The sequence below is a fragment of the Leptosomus discolor genome, chromosome 1, assembly GCF_034619465.1.
Source record: "Leptosomus discolor isolate bLepDis1 chromosome 1, bLepDis1.hap2, whole genome shotgun sequence".
Lineage (NCBI taxonomy): Eukaryota > Metazoa > Chordata > Aves > Leptosomiformes > Leptosomidae > Leptosomus > Leptosomus discolor.
Window position 1 is genome coordinate 93,359,704 of NC_141391.1, and position 8,468 is coordinate 93,368,171.

Consider the following 8,468-nt stretch of genomic DNA (forward strand, 5'->3'; position numbering starts at 1 on the left):
CTAGTTTCCCACTGGTATTGTCTTAGAGAACACTTCTGTTTATTGCAACTATTTCTCCTTTTCTTAAGTATTTAGGTCCCTCTTCTGTTAAAAACACACCAGAGCTCAGTACCCTGATACTGTAGTAGGTGCATCAGAGTGCATATACAAACAGTGTGATGTTAGCAGAAGTTAGGTGTATTTCTAAGGGCTCTCAGCCATGGGTATCTGTGAATTGACCAACACCAGTCTGCCATCAATCCTGAAGAAAAAATGCATTTCATTGACCTGTTACTGCTAGAACTTGGAAGGGAATTAGATATTTGGCGTTGGGGTTTTGTGGGGGCTTTTTTTCTTTTTTTTAATGTCTGGTATTACTTCAGTAGGTATGTACCAGACAATAATGTGTTAGACGATTAGTTTGTTTGAGTCATGTTTTTGTTGCCTTTCAATTGTAAAATGTTAACTATTGGAAGAACATAGCAAGTATAATTAAAAAAATGAGAAAGAATTTAAAAATTGATAAAAAGTATGGATGTGCCAAGCTAAGCACACTATCTCAAAACTGTATGAAATGCAGAATCATGGTTCTGTTCTGTATTTCATAATAAGGAGGAGAAAATGTCAAGAGTTTACTAGTATACATGAAAACTTGGCATATTGTATGCAGAAATAGCACTGTCACCTATAGTGAATCTTGCCAGCACTTTCTGTACAAGACTCAATTTGTGTTTACTTTATTAAACCTTTACTGTTTTGGCTGGAGTTGCCTCTGCCAAATACCTACCTCAGGTTGATTTTTTTTTTTTTTTAAAGTTCCAGCTAAAGTTCAGTCATATGAGGTCTGAAAGATAGGTATTTTCACTGTCTACAAATAACAAAGACTTCAACAGGTTTCCCAGTGAGAAGCAGGAGATTGACATACAGCCCTCCCCAAAACGCAAACCCAGCCACAACCTGCACGCTGCATTGCAGTTTTCTATACTCGAGAGTGGTGGGTTTGCATCTTAAATTCTCCAAAGATTTCATCTGTAGCGAGCTTGCTGCATCCATTTGCAGCTTCTGTGTCTGAATGAATGGTGTATCGGGAAATGGATGCTTGGGCAAGCTCCAGCCTCTGCCTCCTGGCCACCCACTGTTTTTGAAGTACCTGGGAGAGCCCACTCTGGGCATGAAACAGGGAGATGTCCCCTTGACTCAGAGATGTTCTGCTGAAGGAGCACAGGAGAAAGCGCTTGGTCCTAGGCACCATCAGGCATCAAGGGTTCCAGGGTTAGGAAGGCAGCCTGGGCTTCACAGAGGGCAAGAAGGGCTGGAAAGAAGGAGGCAGAGACAGCATAAATGTACAAGCAAAGATTAAGCGAATAGAGGCAAAATGGGAAAAGACAGCAGGGAAAAAAAACGGAATAGCAGAGTTCATAACAGAGTAAAAGCACCATTGCCTCAGAAATTTGTCTTTGACTTAAGGAGTACTGTGACCATCTTTTTTTCCTTTAGTGAACTGATATGAAGTCAACCGGAAAAATCTCTGCCATTCCTCCCTGGAGGGTCAGTCCACTGAAGGAACAGCTACTGAAACTATTAGCTGAACAGTCTCCTCTGTGTCACTACAAAGCCCTATGACATAAGTTGCGGGTCAGTGTAATTTCACACAGTGTGTATTCCACTGTATAGGTTACTCATTTTTGAAATGTTTGAATGACTTGCCTGGGTTCAGTTTTGGAGCTCATGTTGACAAATGAGCTCAATTACAAGGATGTTTTTAACACATAAGATATTACAAGCTTCTTAAATATTCCCAAATATCAGGTGCAAAGCACCCAAACTTCTCGTACCATCAGTGGGCAGTTTTGATGAATCTCAGTCTGTCTGTACATGAAATCCCTCTTAGGAAGCAGGAAGAAATATACCATCTCCCAATCTGATAGAGATGTTCGTTACTGTTTATGAGAACCCATATGCTAAAGTCACAAAGACCACAGAAGTGTCCCAAGGGAATTAATACTGTTGTATTCAATAAAAAGTCAGTGGAGAAAAAAATGCAATAAATAAATAGTAAAGTTTCTAAGAAGTACTGAGTGCCTGCTTCATTTCCTTGGAGAGACAGGGATCCTCTGGAAACATAGCTCGTGCCTGTGTACTAAGTCAGTATGCCACCGTTAACATTATTCAGTACATCTGTAGAAACAGCTGAATTAAATCAGTCTAAATCTTGTCATTTCCAGACTTTTAAGTACTTTGTACACTTTGGAACAACATCTTTTAAAATACCATGTATTATTCTACCTATAGCTTAAAGTAGTATAATTCTAGTGTAAAGCATTTCCAATGAGTAGTATTTTTCTAAGGTACTTAAGAATGTTAGAAAAGTGAACATTGTAGTAGTTAATTTCTAAAATGACACCCCATTTCTCAACAGAGGTGTTTTTCCTTAGGATATCACTAAAAATCAGCATTTACCCTCTCTCTGTTGTTTTTTCTCCAGTTTGTGTTTTGACTATTATAACCTTCCCCCTCCCCACCTTCTCTCTGGCTTCTCCATTTTGGCACTCTCTCTGTCTTGTTCATTGTACCACATCATCCTTAGAGCATAGACTCAAAAAGTGATTTAGTCTGGAAGGGAATCTTCAGTGGTCATCTAGCTGAACCTGCTGCTCAAAACCAGGTCTAATCAGATCAGGTTGCTCAGGGCCATGTCCACTCGAGGCTTCAACATCTCCAAGGATGGAAATCCCACAGCCTCTCTGGGCTCTGGTTGCATGGTGTTTTAATGCCCTCCTGGTAAATGCGCTTCTAATATCTAATCAGAATTTACGGTGTTCCAACTTTCCCTTATTGCCTTGTGTCCCATCTGGTCCTCTGGTCAGGAAGTGGTAAGATCTCCTTCATCATTTACTTCTCTGGGTTCAACAAACGTGTCTCTCTCAGCTTCTCCTCATACATCAAGTGCTCTGACCATCCTCATTGCCCTGTGCAGGACTCACTACAGTATGTCAGTATCTTTCATGCACTGGGGAGTCAAAATTCTGGACAAAGCACTCCAGAGATGGTCTCACAAGTGCTGAATAGAGGTGGTGGATCACCCTCCTGGACCTAATGGTTACATTCTTGCTAAGACAGCCCAGGATGCTATTGATCTTCTTTGCTGCAAGGACACGTTGCTGGCTCTTGTTCAGCTTGCTGCCCGCCTTGAACACCAGGTCGCTTTGTGCAGAGCTGCTTCCTAGCTGGTCATACCCCAGCCTGTACTGGTGCATGGGATAATCCCCCTCCAAGGTGCAAGATTTGCATTTGCATTCTTGAACTTTGTGAGTTCAAGAATTTCCTGCCAGAATATTACTTCAGAACTCAGTGTTGTCTGCAAATTTGCGGAAAGCGCTTCTCATGCTGTTGTAAGTCACAGGCTGCAATGACTGTATACATAGTCAAGGGTCCTTCCAAGTCAAAGAGCTGAAGAGGTTGACTTGAACATGATAGACACTGCATAAGGAAAACTACGGGAGACAAGCCTTTTCTCCCATCAGTCACGACCAAGACTCTTGCATGAGAGCAGTAACAGGCAGCTGAAGCCCAGTCCCGTATGTAGCAAGCTGCCTGCTACCTCTATGGTCAATTCTTTGCAGAGTCAATAGGAAGAACTGTGTGGCAGAGGTCGCCTGAGAAGGTTCCAGCCCTGCAACCTTTAAACAAGTATGCATGCGAGCAAGATGCTGATTTCTGTGGGACTGCTTCCATTATGCATAGTATCTTAGGACTAGATCCTGTAATAATAGCAGTAGTACTGAGGCAGAAGTTCAGTTATCTTTCCCTGAAGTGGGTTAGGGTCTGAATTATGCATGGGTTGAGGTCACTGCTGCCAGCATGCTTGGTTTTAAATTAGATTCTAAAGCCAAATAGCACCCAAACTGGGAAGTACATCAGTACCTAAGAGCTACTGCATTTTCCTTAACCACAGTGAACCTGTCACTATGCAGCAGAAGAAAACCTTTAGTTTCTCAGTAGTGGTTTAGTACTGCCTGTGCCACAAAGTGCACAGTCACTGAGAAGAAAACAAGGCAGATACTGAAAAAGCATGGGAAAAGTTTATCTTAGTAGGAATGGAAAATAGTGTTCTTTCCATACAAGAAAACAAAATGCCATTTGAAGACTGTGATGGAGCTAAATGTGACATATTAAAGAAAATAAAAAGGTAAGTAGAAACTACTCTTTGCAACAGGTGGTAGATATACCAAGGGAAAATGTATGGTTAAGCTAGTGACACACAGAATTCAGTGTGACTGATTTATCCAAAGCTTAGATGATGAGCATCATTGCTGTGAATTTTAATATCCTTTTTTTTTTTTCTTCAGAGGCTGGGATAGTAAAAATGTTATCTCCTTATATATCATCACCTCATATGGTCAAATGAGCTACTGCAAAACCTCCCAGACATCATATCTGAGAAAGTGTATTTGTTCTGCTTGTTGATGCCTGTTGGAATTTCTTTCACAATGTTTTGAATCTTTCCCCAAATCGTTGTCATTTGTACATCTGACAGAGCACATTTCCTCACTCATATATTTTAACACTTCTCATATGCCCTTGAGCATCAACAGAAATGCATTTTTCATTGGCTGGATTGATGTTGATGGTTTTTTTCATTGCATTTGTAACGTGACGTTCGTTTTTGTTTGGTTTTTTGTTTGTTTTTTTTTTTTTTCTCCTGGTACTCCACTTAAAATGGCAAAGTATTTAGAGAGAGCAAGCTGGTTCATTTTATTCTGCTGTATTAAGAGAATGCCTCTAACTGCAATGCTAGAGCCAATCTAATTAAAATTAATGACAAAAATCAGCATTTGAAAAAAAGAGATACATGGGAATTTAGAAAACACATCAAGAAGTCAGGATTTGCACTATATCAATGCACCTTGATTATTTTGGTTAGCATGAAGATCATCTGGAAAACCATTCCTGCCCAGCATCCCTACTATGGATCTAGCTCCCCTACTAGGGGGGAGGACAGCCAAGGCTGGAAGTTTCACTGCTATTCAAGGTGTGAGACCGATCCTAGGTCTGTGCTCCCTCAGACTTCTACCTTCCTGTGGTCCATTTGGCATGACAAATAGCAGACACAAGACATCCCCCAGCAGCAATCTTGCAGTTCCCTATTCCTAAGCTCCAGCCCTTTCATCTCCTTACATTTCCTCTCTTTCTGTATTGCCCTTAAGTAGAAATGCAGACAAGGAAAAGCAGCTAATGCTTGTTGAGGACAATCCTGGGGGCTAATTCTAAATATTCCTTTTTTTTTTTTTTTAATTCCTACTAGTAGTCTAGCAAGGCTATTGTTTTATTATTATGGGAGAATTACAGTCATACTCTTTGCATTGCCTTCAAGCAAATTGTTCAGATCTTTCTCCTAAATGAGGGAAGGGACAGTCTCGTGGCTGTTTTTTTGGATACCTTGGCTGGTTTTTTGGATACCCTGAGAACCTATAAAACACATTTTAGACCCATCTTATTTCTTGTAATCTCCTCTTCTATCTGATTAACTTCATGCATGTGTAACATTTAAGAGAAGGAAAATTGAGACCAAGCAGTTCCCTTTCTTCCTGCTCCCTCCTCCACACTGTACACTCACCACTTGTTTGTAGCCAAGAAGTGGTGCTCTACAGCTCCAGTTGCTTTGTTGTTCGTATTAAGACTGCCAGTAAAAGATTTTCATTTGGCTTCTCTCAGTCATATAAGAAGTAGTAAAAATAAAAGTAAAGGGAAGCTTGCAGTCAGAAATACAGCCAAGAAAGGCTTGCAGTGAGCAGTCTTAAGAACTTAAAATAAATTCTTAATATAATTGAATACAAAGCTTCAGCAGTCAGGGCAAGTTTTTAGAAGACTGAGAAAATAGTGGATGTTAATTAGGACATTTATCTGGGTCTATTTTTAAGAGTTTTGTTCATCAAAATCCTTCATTTTCATAAAAAAACAATACACACAAAATGAAGTTTCAAAATTACTTTAAAACCAGAAAAATGAATTTACATTTCAGCCAAAAAAAGAGAGATATCTCATGGAAGGTGACTTTTACACTTTTTTTTAATGTGTGCGGTTCTCCACTAGCTGGTTAGGTAAATTGCTCAATCCTCTAGTCCGCTTGATCTGGGCACTGAAAAGCCACGGATAACATCCCTGAAAAAACAGTGAGTCACTTTTCCTAAGTCTGTTTACCACAGTCCTGTGTTTCTTCCTTCACTGGATGTCTCCACATGTGGAGAATAAAGGAGGCTGTCATGGTCTATGGAGAGATGTCAAGGCATCTTTGGTGTCTTCAAGATCCTTGTTCACTTGAAGTGAAACATTAGTTATGAAATGAGGGACCAAAGAGCTGGTGAAGAATGTGAAATTAATAGAAACAATAGTGCAATACAACTTGCAAAAATTAAATTTGTCATTCAAAAGACAAAAATAGCTCACACCAATGTCCAGTGTATTAAATCTACCTTCACTGGAGCACAAAGCATGTACCAGTCAATTACTGATTGAGAGAAAAGCCATATGTCAAATACAGTATATGATTGAAGAAAAATCATTTTGGCTAGCATGAAAATTAAACCCAGTCCCATATTCTTTACATACCCCAAACTCTTATTGATTTGAATAGATTAATATGTTAGGAATGCAGATGAGGTGCAGAACAAGCACTAGTAATAAATATCCCATATCTTTTTGCAATATCATTTCATTCCCTTTTCTCCCCTTCACAGCCTCTTGAAACGTTTGTGTTTTGGTATTGCTTTTTAAAAATCAATAAATAAAATAATCAAGTTCATTTGCAATTTCAGGAGTGCAGGGGTGCACTGAGATACTCTCTTTTCCTTTATCACTTACAGAAACGTTTTGTAATCCCCACAGCTTTATGTCCTTCTGGGACCACAGTGGGGTGACAGCCAACTGCTGGCACCAGCGCTGCTGGTTTTGCCCTGCTGCTGGAGTCTTGGCTCTAGGCAGCGCATACAGAGGCACACTAAGAATGGATGTCTGTGGTACGCTGCTCATTTTGAGATGAACCGTTACAGACCTTTACACTGAGCATCCCTCCATCTTCAAAGTGTGGGTTAGAAATTGCCTTTCTGTGCTGAGTAGAATTCAGCTGTTTGAAGAGCCCCATCACTGTGAAGAATGAAAGAACTGATTCACAAATGGGTGCAGCCTGAATGTACATGGAACGTTCTGAAGCAGGGGAGCCGTGGGCTGTGTGCGTGCCTTTGCAAGTTGACAGCTGCAGGTTGGCAGTGTGGGTCTGGGGTCTGAGAAGAACAGATTCCTTGGCCATGTTGCGTCTTATGTGTCATTCTCTAAAAATGGCATTTGGGATCCAAAAACTGACTGGAAACAGTGGCACTATACTGAAAACAAATTAATTCCCAGCACTATGAAAGAAGGGTGTGAGAGAGGAGTTGCCTTCCCCCTGAAACTGTGCCTGACAGCGAAGTTCTCCCTCTGAACATCAATGATTTTACAGCAGTGTTGGGTCAGCCTCTCATCTATAGCAATTCACTTTACATTGTTTGGGTAAAGTGCAGTGACTTAAACGTGTCCTGATGCAAAAGAAAACAATGTCTGGCCTCTTTGTGCTTAATAGCAGCAATTTCCACTCTGGAAGGAGTATTCACATAGTTTAGGTTAGACATGTCTTCAGTGCCCTGGCAGACAGAGGCAGATGTTTCCCTCTTTGCGCTCCATCTGGCAGAGAAGAGGGCTGGAATCAGCCTCACAGGCTGCCAGAAGAGAGCTAGCGAAAAGCAGAAACTTTTATACACTGCAGAATTTGGCCTGACTATTACCAATGAAAATAGAAATTAATTTCAAAGTATTTACCCATAATTCTCTATGCCTTTCTATTTTAAGTGAGTTACTCTGGTTTTGATTGTCTACAGCCACCCAAAGTTTTAAATTTATGGGGTTTGGTTGGGGGTTTTTTGTTTTGTTTTTGGGTTGGTTTTGTTGGGTAGTTTTGGGTTTGTTTTGGTTTTGGTTTTTTTTTAGTTTCAGCTTTATGGAAATTGTGTGACATCCTTGAGGGTTGGGATCAGATCCAAACTGTCTGTGCCATAATTGTTTTCAAACCTTGCTGAATTGTGTGACAACTTTAGCTTAATGCCAGTATTTCTGTTTAGCACATAAGCATCAGATGGTACTGTGTATGAACAACTGTATGGACATGATAAACAAGTCTGTCCGTATTGACCTGGAGAGCCTCCACGTCCCTGGCTTTAAAACTGTGCCAATAAAGGTTTTTCCTACTGAATTTGTCTTGTCTTCCCACTCCAAGAGAGAAGCAAGAATGTGAATTTCAAAATGTAGTAGCAAAAGGTGGTGGGCTTTTTTCAAATTGATTTCTTAATTAAAATTAATGTATTCTGTGGCAAGAATAGTACTTCCCAGTGGGGGGAGGACACAAAGGACTGCTGTGAGAATTAGAAATAGCCATGCAATTTGGAGACAATAATTTCTGT